Genomic DNA, 14,945 nt, shown 5'->3' with positions numbered 1-14,945 from the left:
AGAAAGAAATCAGATTTTCTAAAGGCCAATATTTAGAGTTTCCTAAAAGGAAATGAAAATAACTTTAATTCAGTTTTTTTTTTCTATTACCTCTAGAGGCCCTAGCCATCATATAAAGGATCACTACTAATCACCATCTGATTCACACAACACACACACACACACACACACACACACACAAAGCAACTGCCATACAGGACTTTAGTATGTAGGAGACAACTGCCAGATGTTTACTCTGTAGAAAGGGAACTGTCATATAAAGCTTGTTAACTTAAGGCTTTAGTACTAAACTTATTCCTTCCCCATTCCCAACTAGTAAAGTCAAGAAAAAGAAAAGTGCTCTGCCCTGGATAAATAAAGCAACTCATTCCTACTAAATCTATGTTGATTGCATACGATTATTTGTGTAAGTTTCAAATACAAATACAAATAAGTTTCAAACAAAAGTTATTGCTAAGAACGTCCTCTAATGATACCATGTCCTCATTATAAACACATGTTCATATGCATCGTTATATGCAGCACATATCCTGGCATGCATTCTTTCTAAGAATTTTAAAAGTACATTTGGTAAATAAGTTGAAATTTTAGATGTAGCTTTTTTCTCTCAAGTGTAACATAAGCATTGTTTTGTATTAGTTCGAGTATCAGTACTAAAACACACTTGAACTTGGACTAAGATTTGCATGATAAATCCTCTTTTGAGTAGCACATATTTAGACGAGACAGAAGTACTAGTGTTTACTGTGGATGCATAAACGCCTTCTCGGCTCTAATTCATGATTGTACAGCTCTGCAATTCAACACAAAATGCACACTTTCATAACTTTCTTCATAAACCAGTAAGCTATGCCCTACAATCATGGAAAGTAACATTTTACTTGCTAAATAACCCAAGGAAACAGCCAAGCAGTAAAGTAAGGCCCTCAGCTATGAATCAAAGTTGGGGTACCGCTTTTAAGGATTCAGCTTACTGTCTCATACACTGTATTCAGATTACATAAGACACATGAGCAGCACACATTTGCACAATGTAAGCACTGCATCAGCATGCACAGGTACCACATGCTGCCGACACTGCAGTTAGCAGTGGTGTATAATTACAGCTCTGCCATCCGTCACCTGACCCCAGCCCACAGGCTTTCTTCTTCATACGTGCATTAGCCAGTGATTACCATTTCCAGATAACCCAATTATCCCACAGAAAAAAGTAGTGTGGCAAATCTACGACCGGACATAATCCCACATTCAGATACACATTGAAAGCTTCTCACAGTAAGTACACTTCTTGATGGTGTTGCATTAGGGTTAGTGGGTTCGATGTTCCCTCTTGGAAACTAAGAGCAGGAACATGCTAAATTGACAACTGGGCAAGGCAGGCAAAGGTCACAAAAACACAACGCAGATAAAACTTCTATAAAGGCCCCCAAAAGTCCACACCCATTTATACTTAGAGCAACTACCCTTTGCCCAGGGGCTTATGTTTATATACATTTTTAATGTTAAATTTTCTAAATGATATCAAAGTACCTTATAGGAGTAATGCCTCCTTCCTGCCACACCACAAAAAGCCAAACAAATCGCTACTATTTAAGACATAAAGAATTTTCTCAGCACTAAAAATACTATGTTCAAAAACACTAGGACAGGGCTGGAAGGATGGCTCAGCGGTTAAGGGAAACTGCTGTTCTTCCAGAGGAACCAAGTTCATTCCCATGGTCCATGTCAGGTGGCTCACAGTTGTCCTAACTCCAGCTCTAAGGGATACGTGATTGCTCTGTCAGGCCTCCTCGGCCACCTACACACACGTTGCACATACCCACATGCAAACAAATACATTTACACATAATTAAAATATAAGTCAGGATAACAAAACATACAAACTATGGATATACAGACTTACTATATAAGGCAACAAATGCACACAAGTCTTATAGTTTACAAACACGCAAAGCATGCATGGGAATTTAATGTACGGACCCATGGAGCAACTCTTTTTCCAACTTGTTATTTTTATTGATTATTTGGGAATTTCACATAATGAAACCTGATCACACTCATTTCCTAGTCCCCCCAGGTCCACCTCCCACTCTTGTGACTTCATGGGGGCGGGGGGAAGAAGAAGAAGAAAGGAGGGCAGGGGGAGAAAGATCAAGTGTGTTTTGAATTGTGTGTACACTCACTGCAGCATGGTCAGACTCCCAGTGGCCAGCCCATGGAGCAACTCTTAAAAACGTCCTTATGAATGACCAGTGAAGTCTCTGGTCAAGGTTCTTCATACACAGCTTCAAAACAGAGTCTGCTCCCCAGCCTTGCCTCCATTGGGGGGGGGGGGGATTGGGTTGGTTTGTTTTCTGAGGCTTTCTGTGTAGCCTTGGCTGTCCTGGACTCACTCTGTAGACCAGGCTGGCCTCGAATTCACATAGATCTGCCTGCCCCTGCCTGCTGAGTGCTGGGATGAAGGGTGGCTCCCATTTACTTTCAAAATAGTAAGTCTATCAAATTTTTTCAGCAACTAAGTGGCTTAGTAGCGCTAGCACGCAAGATAAAATATTAAGGCTCCTTTTCTCCTCACCTAGTTACCCGTCCCTAGAAAAGAGTAATCTCTTAAATACTCAATTTCACATACTGGGTATTTTGTAGAATTTCTGCAAAGTTCAGCACCTATCTTACTTTTCATATATTGCGTGTGGCAATACTCATTCCAGGAATGAGGCAGAACTGACCACACCTAACTCGGGGCTGTAAGAGGACCAAATGTGCCTGCATTGTCTTGGGCTGCATAGAGGCACTAGAAATGTACACCCAAGGAGGCTGCTGGTGCCAAAACGACATATAACTGAAGGTAGCCCATGGCTTACGACCAACTCAGTCTAACTCAGCCAAGGATGCACATCTATGGGCTAGAAATGTCTGCTGTCAGCCATAGAAATTTTGTGGTAATTACATTATTCCAGGCAAAGATGACTAAGCCGGAGGATAAAGACACTGACTTTAGGGGCAGCAGGGACAGCTCAGCAGTTAAGAGCATGTACTGCCTTTGCTTTTGCAGAAGGTAGAGGTTTGAATCCCAGAACTCATGTCAGGTGGTTCACAACCTCCTGTAACTCCAGATCCAAGAGGATCCAACACCTCTGGCCTCTGTGGGACCAGCAAAGGTGACTCATGCCTTTAATCCCAGCACTCAAGAGGCAGAGGCAATGGCAGGCAAATCTCTGAGTTCAAGGCCAGCCTTGTCTACAGAGTTCCAGGACAGTCAGAGCTGCACAGAGAAACACTGTCTTGAAAAATAAGAATAAATAACTAATAAAATTTCAAGTTAAAAGTCAGGCAGTGGTAGAGCACACTGTTAATCCTACCACTTGAGAGGCAGAGGCAGGTGGATCTCTGTGAATTCGAGGCCAGCCTAGTCTACAAAGTGAGTCCAGGACAGCCAAGGCTACACAGAGAAACCCCGTCTCAAAAAAAAAAAAAAAAAAAAAATCAAGTTAAAAAGACTGCATTCAAAAATCTAGGCACATACTAATTATAGGAAGCAAGTCTACTAAACAAGTAAAGCACACAGAAGTTTGAAATTAAGGCACCAAAAACATAGAGTTGGCAAAAACGTAGATGTGGGTATTGTTATATATAAAATTTAAAAATTAAATAATGATAGAATACAAGGTACCAGGCAGCAGATATTATGTTATATGGAGTTTATTAAGTGAGCATGGGGGGAGAAGGCAAGAGGGAAGGGGTACCCCAGAGAAAGAGAGAAGAGAGAGACAGAGAAAGTAAAGAGGGAGATAGAGGGAAAGAGTGGAGTGAGAGAGCGGGAGAGGAGAGGTGAGAGAGCGAGCCACGTGGGCGGTCTGTCTTTTATATGGGCAGGGCCACACCCCTGCCACCCCACCCCACCCCGTGGCAGGTAAGCAGTGACATCACAGGTAGGCAGACTAAAGCAGAATACTGACAGCTATAGAATCTATGTCGTGTTTGTGCTTGGATGTAACCAGAAATGACTGTGGAGCTGGGGGCAAAGCTCAGCAGTAGAACACTGCCTGGCATATACAAGGCCAGGGTTCAATTCCCAGGGTCATACCATAAAAGGAAAAAAGAGAAATGCCTAGCAATTTTGTCTGTAAGAAAAAGAAGGAGAAGAGGAACTTGTAACAATGCTGTTTGTCATAGCAAAAGAAACAAAACACAAAACTTCTACAGAAGAATTAACTACATCACTAAGCAGTATGAAGCAGTAAAATGAACCAAAAGTACATCTATCAACTAAAAAAAAAAAATCTCAGAAGAACTACTGATATGTACTCATGTCCACTATATTATAAAAGTACATACACAATGACACCAAGGATACATGAGCTCATTTGTACAATGTTACTTAATACACAAAGTTAACAACGCATTATTTAGAGATATTCACATATCGAATATACTATAAAGAGAGTGAAGGCTTTTGAGGCTGATGGTTCCTCGAGCCAGCAGTGGGCTGGGGCAGGACAGTCATTCAGGAGGAGACTGGTAACGTTCTATCACTTAAGGTGAGGGAGGAAACTGAATGGATGTCACTATGTTAGTCTTTATGCAATACGTAGTGTCTTGTATGAATCTTCTATGCTACAGTATTCTAATTTAAAAACAAAAGCGAAATTTCCCAAAAGTATAGAAAGTTTAAATACAAGTAATATAAACAAATGTAGCTTCGTGTGTAAAGGTGTCAATTGCAGTTACAATCTCTAAACAGTAATTAAGAGAAGCAGAGTCACACTCATCCTTAGGAGTAAAAGACAAACACAAGTGATGGGCAGCTCTACTACAAACTGTGAGGTAGTCTTCTGTGATGCATTGTTTATGTAGAAGGCTCTGATTAGACACCGCCCACGTACAGAACATCTGGCTACCCAGAGACCTGTATCAGTTGTGCTGTCCACCACTGGAGCTCCCCATCTCACCTTCACAGCTGTGGCATCCTGTATAACCCTTTCCCAATAGCTAGTTTTTCTAAATTATTATTTGCTGAAAAGTCTCTTGTCTTTCCCCTCCCATAAAATGCTTACGGAAATTTCCCTCATCACAGCATTAATTATAACATCAAATTTTAAAATTTAAATATCCAATAATAACTGATAGGATTGTTCATTATTAGTAGTCTCTCGTGTCCATTAAAACTGCCTTATAATTTATGATAATTTAAAGAAGTGAATGAACCCTGCAATGGCCTTTACACACCTTTATCACAGAATCATCAAGAAAGCAGTATCAAAACTTAAGTTTCCTCCAGCTCACACATTTATCTCCTCAAAGGCTCACAAGCCCAGACTTGTGACTTCAGAACATAAGCAGGCATGGTGGCACATGCCTTTAAGCCAGCTCTCAAGAGGCAGAGGCAGGAAGATCTCTTAATTTGAGGCCAGCCTGGTCTACAGATCAAGTTTCAAGCCAGCCAAGGTTACTAAGACACTGTCTCAAAATAATTTTTTTAATAATAATACAATTTTTTAATTTTAAAAAACACAACATATAAAGTTACTAGGCATGCAATGAGCCCTCCTGAGCAACTCCCAGAAGCCAGACAGTTACCTAGGCATAGCCAACAAGGCCATGAACAAAGTATACATTATAATAGCTCTTGCACCTTCCTTCCTTAATTCAGTTACAGCTCATTAGTCCTACTACATATGCCAGCGCGGATTCCCAGGTAATGTCTTCTTGCTCTAGTTAAAGAAATAACTCGTTACTATTACCGACTTTATTCATTGAGACATATCTTATCCCTGTGGGTACATAATTCTTGGGCTTTCTATAAACAATACTCTAGAGCATCACATACCCATAAAACACAATGCTAAATTCCCACAGCCTGGAATCTTTTCCCAGCACAAGAAAAGTACAGTGAATCTGTCACTGATGTGAAAAGAGGTTTGTTTATTTTGCTAAGTCAACAAAATACTTCCTGCTAATGAGATCAAAGAATGAGATAGGCCTAATAGTAAACCGGAGTTTTCTGCAGTTTGGTTACATGTGTATGTTAATGATGCATGAGATAAGAGTAAGGTTAAATTTCCTTTCCTGGGTAGAATTTAAGGGAGGTTTCCAGGCGGCCTTATCAAATTCTAGTGGCTGTTCACACTGGTCACCAGGCGTACGGAAAGCAAGTGTCACTTCCAAATCTTCCTTATTCTGTCAGGTCCAGAGGAGCAAGGGTGGCTTATAATATTACATTTGCCATACACATTTTGATATTTCTATCTTATCAGTGCAAAGTGGCTAAGCTGCACAGATAAAACCTAAAATGAAGAACACAGTATCCTTTCTTTTCAAGATAAATTCCAGGCTGCCATCTATAATGAGCACCAAAGCAGACACCATGATGGGAGAGATTTAAAAGGAGACAATTATGTCTTAGAGGTATCTAAGACCTATATCCAAGGAATTTGTGATCAACTAAAATCTAAACAACAGAATACACTTATCTGCTCCTTCAGTAAATATTAATTCAACTCTACAACATACAAAAACTTCCCAACTAGCTTAGGACACAAGACCAACTTGATCGCAGCCACCCTGAAGCCAACAGAAACCAGCTGGCAAAAGTGGCGGTCAGGGCGTCCATGCTCTAGGCACTGTGTTAAGTGAGAGTGGGTAAACCTACAAGCCAAAGGATGCAGATACAGAGATCTGCAGGGCACTGTGGATGAAATTACAAGTCACCAAGATGGTGGTCACCTGTAAGGCCTCACACAGAAAATGCTGCAACAACAAGGCCCATGTGGCCTCCCTGGGCCTGTAAGCGCAAAGTCAGGCTGCCCAGCGCCCAGGAGAATCACGGGATCCTGTGTAAAAGATGCCCTGGCAAACTAAATATAAAGTTGTTGTGCACACTAATAGTCCTGATACATTTTTGGGCTCATAAAATAAGGAAGTTGAAACACAATACTGAAGTTCTAACTTGTGTTATTTATGACTTTAAAACTAACTCTAATTAAACGAGAGGCGGAGAAAGATTCTAGTTTCCTTAGCATAAGCAGGACCAACAAATCAATTATCAGAGTAAATGAAGTATGAGCGAAAACAAACCAGTCTAAACCGGTCCACTCTGGGCATGGGGGAAGACTGAACTGACCCCTGAGGGAAAAAGTCAGAGTGGCGTTAATGGTGGTGTGGTCAAATGCAGCCCTGAGTGTGAGAGTCTAGGCAACATTCTTCTGGCAGTCCTCAATGATGACAAGTTATTCAACCTGGACAGAAGGCTTTCTTGTTACTAGTCAGGAAAATGAAGCCCAAGCAAGTCTTCAGAATGAGCTTAGAATTCAAAGGGATACTAAAGTGCTGGTCATCAACAAAAAAAATAATATACACTGTTAAGGGGCAGTGTTCAAAGTCTTTAAAAAGAAATTCCTAAAAAAGAAAAATCCGAAAAGCTCTCTTCAGTAATTAATGTATATAATCTTTGAATACATACATGAATACTAGGGCTGTTTTGAAAACTGCCCTAGTACTTCACAATCATGCCCTTCCACATCATCTCTATTTTTCACTAGCTGGGTGCAACACATGAAAGCTTTACGGGCTGAGGAGACTGCTCAAGGGGTTAAAAACTGTGCCTGTCGGTCAAGCAAGAGGACTGAAGTTGGGATTCTCAGAACCTATATAAATGCTAGCTGTAATGGCAAGGGATCCCTGAGGCACACTGGCCAGCTTGAAACCTGCAGAAATAGCAAACTCTGAGGCAACTGAGACACCATCTCAATGAATAAGGTAGAGAGTGATATAAGACTCTTTCCTGATACTGCCTTGGGCCTTGACACATGTGTGCCCATATCAGAATACACATGCACACCATACACACAAACACCTGCATTTCCACAAAAGTAGATCCAGACCGCCTGTCCCCCTAAGACAAGTAACTGGCCAAACAATATACACCATGTATAGTTTTAAGATATTAAAAATACCAAAGGTATAAAGGGGTACCACACTCAGGGAGGCAGAGGCAGGTGGATCCCTGTGAGTTGGTGGCCAGCCTAGTCTATAAAGTGAATCCAGGACAGCCAAGGCTACACAGAGAAACCTTGTCTTGAAGACAGATAGACAGACAGACAGACAGATATAAAAAATAAAAGTGGTAACAACACTCTGAACAAATGTTTGCTAAGTAACTACTAAAGCTATCTGCATGTCTACCTATTGGTGACCATTTCCATCCCTATGGCTATTCAAAAGGAAGGCATTCATATGTTCAACAAAACACACAAGTAAGAATGTCCACAGCAGCAGTAGTACAGCAGCCAGTGACTAAGAACAACCCAAAAAGGCACATTAAACGTAGAATGCGCAAACTGAGAACTAGTCATGGACCAGGCCACCATTGTGGCAATAAAAGTTACTGGAGTATGATCCAGCATGATTTTTTAGAATCTCCCAGTCAAGAAACAGGGCTATTTCTTATAGGGCGGGCATTTTACAACTGCTTCAAGTAGTAATTAAAATACAATGGGCATTAACGCCACAGGAGTGCCAAGTCTAAGTGGCAAGGACAATACAGCTTCTATGTTTCTCACCACCCTCCCAACCTCTCTATTCTTCTGTCTTTTCCCCTCGAATCCAGCCACATAGCTAGTGTGAGCAACCTCCAGCCATACTGCAGGGCTGCCGTCTAAGCGTCCTCAGACACAGCACCAAGCCCTCATAAAGCAACCCAACCTGAAACTGACAAAAGCGTCACCCAAACTGAGGATCTGTGAAAAAAGCAAATATTGCCATTGTTTTAAGCTACATTCTGGAACAGTTTTTTAGGCAGCCGGAGTAACAAAAACAAGTACTGAGCAATAAAAAGAAACAGATACATACAACATAAATGAAATTCATTTGTACAATACAATGTTGAATGAAAGAAACTAAACACAAAACAGTATATGATGCGTGGCATTATTTCTATGAAAACTAATTAACCTAAGGTGATAGAAAATTAAGTCCTGGCTAAATTCAAGACAGGAAGAGGGCATTGATTGAAAACAACCGTAATAAACCTCTGGGGCACAGGAGATACTGAGTTAATACAAAGTAATTGAACTGAGTTAATACAAAGTAATTACATTATCAAAAGTCTTCCCCATATACATCTAAGACTAGTACACACTGTTGTGCATAAACTATATAACTTTTGTAAAGGGTATATCCAAGAACTCACAAAACACTCAGGAATGAGCAATCACAGTCCAAAAGAGATTAAGAATCCAAAATGGAGAACATAGTACCCCAGGGATTCTTTAGCCCAGAAAACCAATGGCTGGTCAAAACACTGTACTGAGGCAGCTCTGAACACAAAGTGTCATAGCGTCAGAAATACCAAATGAATCATCCCCTTCGTGTCAACAAGGCCTCAAAAAATATATCCCAAAAGAAAGGACAACTTGGAAGTAAACTAGACCCAAGTATAAACTAGGGACGGGGAGAGAGGAGGGTGCTGATGTTCACCAGGGGCAGAGAGACAGGAGGGTGCTGATGCTCACCAGGGGCAGAGAGACAGGAGGGTACTGACGCTCACCAGGGGTGAGGAGAGAGGAGGGTGCTGGTGCTAACCAGGGGCAGAGAGACAGGAGGGTGCTGATGCTAACCGGGGCGGGGAGACAGGAGGGTGCTGATGCTCACCAGGGGCGGGGAGACAGGAGGGTGCTGATGCTCACCAGGGGCGGAGAGACAGGAGGGTACTGATGCTCACCAGAGGCGGAGAGACAGGAGGGTGCTGATGCTCACCAGGGCGGAGAGACAGGAGGGTGCTGATGCTCACCATGGGCAGAGAGACAGGAGGGTGCTGATGCTCACCAGGGGCGGGGAGACAGGAGGGTGCTGATGCTCACCAGGGGCAGAGAGACAGGAGGGTGCTGATGCTCACCAGGGGCAGGGAGACAGGAGGGTACTGATGCTCACCAGGGGCGGAGAGACAGGAGGGTGCTGATGCTCACCATGGGCAGAGAGACAGGAGGGTGCTGATGCTCACCAGGGGCGGGGAGACAGGAGGGTGCTGATGCTCACCAGGGCGGAGAGACAGGAGGGTGCTGATGCTCACTGGGGGGCGGGGAGACAGAAGGGTACTGATGCTCACTAAGGTGCGGGTCACTGTCAAAAAACAAGTTAGGTGCTTCCAAGGAACAATGCGGAAGGCTGACCTCTGGCATGCACATGCGCCACATTTGATCATGTGCCATACCTCCTGCACGTGCGTGCACAACCACATACAAAACAATAATAACAAAATTTAGGTAAACAGAGAGCAGTAAAATTTACAACTCCAAACTGAACCCGACCCCCCCCACCACACACACACACACACACACACACACACACACACACACAACAGAAATGTCATTTTTTTTTTAAAAAGCAAAGCAAACCTAGAAATAATTTTTAAAATATGTTGCCCAGGTAAGACAGATTTCTATTTTGGTTGTGAGCCTAGCCTTTAATGGCTGAGCCATCTCTCCAGCCCAAGACAGACTTCTAAAACTATCTTCCACATCTATTCAACTTTTTTCTTTTGTGATTTTTATTTCACCCTGTCTTATCTTACTACATGTATAGTAATAAGTTAAATTGCCCTAAAACCAAACAAAATAAAACCAGAGTAAAGAGCCTCAAGAGCAAATGGATGTATGACCACTGCATTTGTGTCATAATGGACCATGAATTTGCAACCCCTGATAATGTGGCTAAATGTAAAATTAATATACAGAGCTGCTTTTAAATGGCAGTCTACCATAGCACTCTAGCATTTTTTTTTTATTCACTTGCTGATGCAGTGGAAGGAAAATTCCAGGGGTGGGGAGTGGGGAGCATGTAACTTCTGCTACACTTACATGAGGAAGACACGGGTGCAATGTGTACCTCTGCCACTAGATAACTAAATCGTCTCTCTAGAACCAAAACCACTTCAAGTAGACACAGAATTCCAGAGTCAACTTGATCTTGCTGCAAGCATATGAAACAACCTGAATCCTTACCAGTTTACCTTAGGGTCGACTGCTCCGGAAGTTCTGTAAAGAGTAGGTGTGTTTAAATAAGGCAGTCTAAGCTGGTGAGAGGAGCCTCACAATGAAATCAACAAATCCTTACAACACCGTTCTGGGAGGAATCGATGAATAATTTATATAGAATTTAATTCAAGTTTTTCCTCTATGGAAACTACCATGTAACCCAAGCGCTCTGAAAGCAGGCACTGCAGTGGACAGTCTTTCCCAGGTCCTGTGTGGCCATGAGATGAAGCAAACTGACTCACTTTCTGCGGTGACTATGAAACAGATGACAGGAGTTCAGGAGCTTCTCTCTGAGCCAACGACCGGACACAGGCGATGAAGGGAACTAGCCAATAGGCGATGAAGGGAACTAGCCAATAGGCAGCAAACATCATGTGACCTCCACATCAGTCTCCCTGACTTGTACTATGTACACACTCTTTCCTCACCCTCAAATATCTTAATTTTACAAAAAAAATAAACTTTTTTAAAAAAACTATGTCATGAGGTGGGAGAGCCTGCAGATGACACTAGCCAGCCGGGAACTGTCTCTGTGGCTCCAGTTCCCACACCCTCTAATCCCTGTATGCGATATGAAAGACTCTCTTCAAACTGTGAGTCTTATGTTAACTGTAAAAATGGTAGAAACCTTTTAGAGGGGAAATGATTCTCTAGTATATACTTAGATCCCATCTGTAAATAGAAAACACTTCTCACAAATTGCACTGAAAGGACAAACTGTAAGGCTTCAGTAATTAGTCTGAATTACACGAGTTACAAAACAAGGATGGTAAAAGAATTAAACTCACATCCAGAAAATGTCCCCTTCTCTCTACCTAAAGTAGCAATTCCTGAAGTTTTAGTACTTTAAGTTCTTTAGCTGACTTCCGAACTTCCACAACTTTCTCAGTCTTTCACCAACAATATTTTGTTCTCAGTTTGCTACAAGGTTGAACTCATTGGCTGTTTAAATCCATCTTTCCTGGCTACAAAGTGTCGAAGTAATTTGACATGAGAGTAGAGATGGGTGGGTGTAAACTGCCTGGCGCTAGAGACCCACACTGGAGCTGCTGGTTCCTGTACAATGCTTGAGGATGATCAGTCAGTTTACACCCAACACCAAGTCTGACACTTCTCCTCACTGACTTGTTTGACCAGATCAGCTGTCCTCACTGAGAGTTACCTGCGTAGCAAAACACTGTTACAGGGAGTAATGGAGGGCTGGAGAGATGGTTCAGTGGTTAGATACTCTTCCAGAGGATCCAGGTTTGACTCCCAGCACCCACAAGATGACTCACAACTATCCATAACTCCAGTCCCAGGGGAGCTGAAATCTTCTTCTGACCTGCGAGGGCAGCAGGCACACTCATAGTGCTCAAACATAAATGCAGGCAAAATACTCATATACGGCAAATAATAAATCTTTAAAAATATTTTCAAGGGGAAGGGGTGCTAATAGATTATACACACCAGAACCAAGCACAACCCAGAGCTGTACAGTCTACTTAAAAAGTACTCAGCAACCAGCACTAAGGCTCAGGACCCAAACTCTGAAAGTTGACAAAGGATGCTTCTTAAGTACCTTTGTGAGAACTTGCTGATTCTTTAACTCAGGACCCCTGTCCTTGTGATCAGGGCTGTGTATTTTCTTTAGAGGTTAATTTACAGTTATTAGTATAATTTCCTTTTCCATTTTGACTTATGGCCTATGGAGAGTACAAACTAGGATCAGTCAGTCTATACCTTAAGGAGTGAACGACACCACGCTTAAATTTTCTCCTATAAAATTACGACTATTAATTGTGGAGTCTTACTGAGAAAAGCAATGAGACACTGTCCTATGCCAGTTTGCTGATTACTAAGATGACTTAAAGAAAGGAAAAGCCCTAGTTTCCTCCACGACCACGACCACCACCACCACCCCGGGCGAAACTTTCCAGAGACTCAGTATGGGAGGGAACTGGCCAGGGGTGATCTCAACCGTACTGCGAAACTTTTCTGAGCTATGAAACATTAATTGTCTCGTAGATATAATTAGAGAGATGATAGATAGATAGATATGATAGAAAGAAAGAAAGAGAGAGAGAGAGAGAGAGAGAGAGAGAGAAAACGGGTCCTCGACTAAATTATTCTAACAAGAATACTTAGGACAGTGTCCCTATCTTTTCATCCGTGCCTCATTATTCCTAAAGGGTGAGTATGTCCCCTATTCACCAAGCCTTTCTGATCCATAAGGCACAACGCATATTAAAGTTTTCCAAAAACGCGCCTGGGGTAAGGCAGATGAGTGAAAGAAGACTCTACTTAACGCGGTCTTTATTCGAAAATTCCCTGATGTTAGGTAACAACTTGTGTGCTCCGTACTATGTACACACTCTTTCCTCGCCCTCAAATATCCTAATTTTAGAAAGAAATAGGCTTTTAAAAAAACTATGTCATGAGGTGCTACTTTTAAAAAATAAAATAAAAAGTATCTGCTGATTAAACAGAGGGTGGCTAGGAAGTCCAATGCTCATCTTATATGAACGTCCCACCATGGAGTCAGACTTCTCTCATTTGCTTGGCATTAAAACACCTGCGAGCTGCTGTGCTCACTACCACCACCACCACCCCTCCGCAAACGCCGCGCCCCGGAGCCCCAAACTATCCGGCAAAACTTTTTTTTTTTTTTTTTTTTTTTTTTTTTTTGCAAGGGTGCACGGATTTCCAGGCTTCCCAGATCCCTCCCTCACGCCCATCCTCCCCGAGGCTGCTCCAAACAAAGTTCTTGCGGGCATCCAGGCAATCTTTGCAGCAGACGAAGTTTGCCTGGGTCCTGCCCACTCGGCGCTCCGGCAGGACGCAACTGAAACTTGCGAGGGAGACACGTCTCCCCGGGGACCGAAACTTGCACAGGGGGTGGAGGGGGGAGGAAGGTGGCCAAAGGGTTCCTCCTCCCCGGGGGTCTGCACGCCGCGCAGGGCCCTTCACGGTCCCCCGCCCGCGCCCACCCGCCTGCCAATCACACCGCGGACCCCCCCCCCCCGCAACGCGCGCGACACGGCGCGGGGGCTCCCCGTGAGCTGGCTCCGTTCAGGCCGCGCCGCCGCCGCCGCGTGCCTTCTGCCCCGGGCCGGGAATGGCGGCGTCCGGCTGCCCGGGGCCAATTGCGTCCGGAACCCCCTCGCCTTAGACCCCGCCAACCCCGCTAGCAGCGGCTGAGGAGAAAAAGAAGTTACCTCAAGGCAGTCCCGGCGGCGGCCAGTCGCGGGAGGCCGAGCGGGTCCGGTGCGGCGGTGGCGGCAGTGGCGGCGGCGGCGGCGGCTACCGCAGTGCCCTCCGCCCCATTGTTTCCCTTCCAGGAGGCTCCCGGCAAAGCCGAGCCCGGGAACCAGGAAGTTCCCCGGCGCGACACCTCCTGCCGCCGCCGCTATGGAAACGGCCCCCGCCTTCCCCAGGGCGGCTCGCCCGGGACCCCGCCTCCGCGCCGCCGGCCCCGCCCGCCTCACCGGCCGCCAACAGTCGCCGCTGCGGCCGCGGCCGCCGCCATCTTGGCGCGGGCGGGCAGCCCCTGCCTTCCCGGCGGCACGTGCGCTGCTCCCGCGCTCCCGCCGGGCGCGCTCCCGCCGGGCTGCAGGCAGAGGCCGAGCCCCCCGACCCCCCTGCGGGGATTCGGGTCCGCGGATCCCGCAGCGCCCCGGGATTGCTCTAGAACTACAGATGGGCAAGGACCGAGGCGGTGTCTGACACCTAGGGGCGGGCAACGAAGCAAGGGGCGCATTTTGCATCTCGAGCCCAAATGCTTGCCAGCCTTCAACCCTTGCCCACTGCACTTGGTTTTCTCTTCGGCTCGGTGTCTTCATCCGTGAAGTGGGATCGTGACCGTGCCTGCTTCACGGAGTTGTTCCCTGCACAAGCGAATGCTTGGTAGTGTGTACCCAGTGATGATCTGTCAAT

General features: G+C 44.5%; 1 protein-coding gene across 1 annotated transcript in view; it reads right to left on the bottom strand.

Moving 5' to 3' along the window:
* Window positions 1-14,448, bottom strand: part of Usp6nl (USP6 N-terminal like) — a 126,103-nt gene extending 111,655 nt beyond the window's left edge. The window contains exon 1 of the mRNA XM_051151356.1: window positions 14,228-14,448. The gene's annotated coding sequence lies outside the window, so the exon portion shown is untranslated. The remainder of the gene's footprint in view (window positions 1-14,227) is intronic.
* Window positions 14,449-14,945: the final 497 nt, after the last annotated feature.

Source organism: Acomys russatus, chromosome 9 (assembly GCF_903995435.1).
Source record: "Acomys russatus chromosome 9, mAcoRus1.1, whole genome shotgun sequence".
NCBI classification, from domain to species: domain Eukaryota; kingdom Metazoa; phylum Chordata; class Mammalia; order Rodentia; family Muridae; genus Acomys; species Acomys russatus.
Note: the sequence above shows the minus strand (reverse complement) of the source record. Positions and strands in the feature narration are given on the sequence as shown.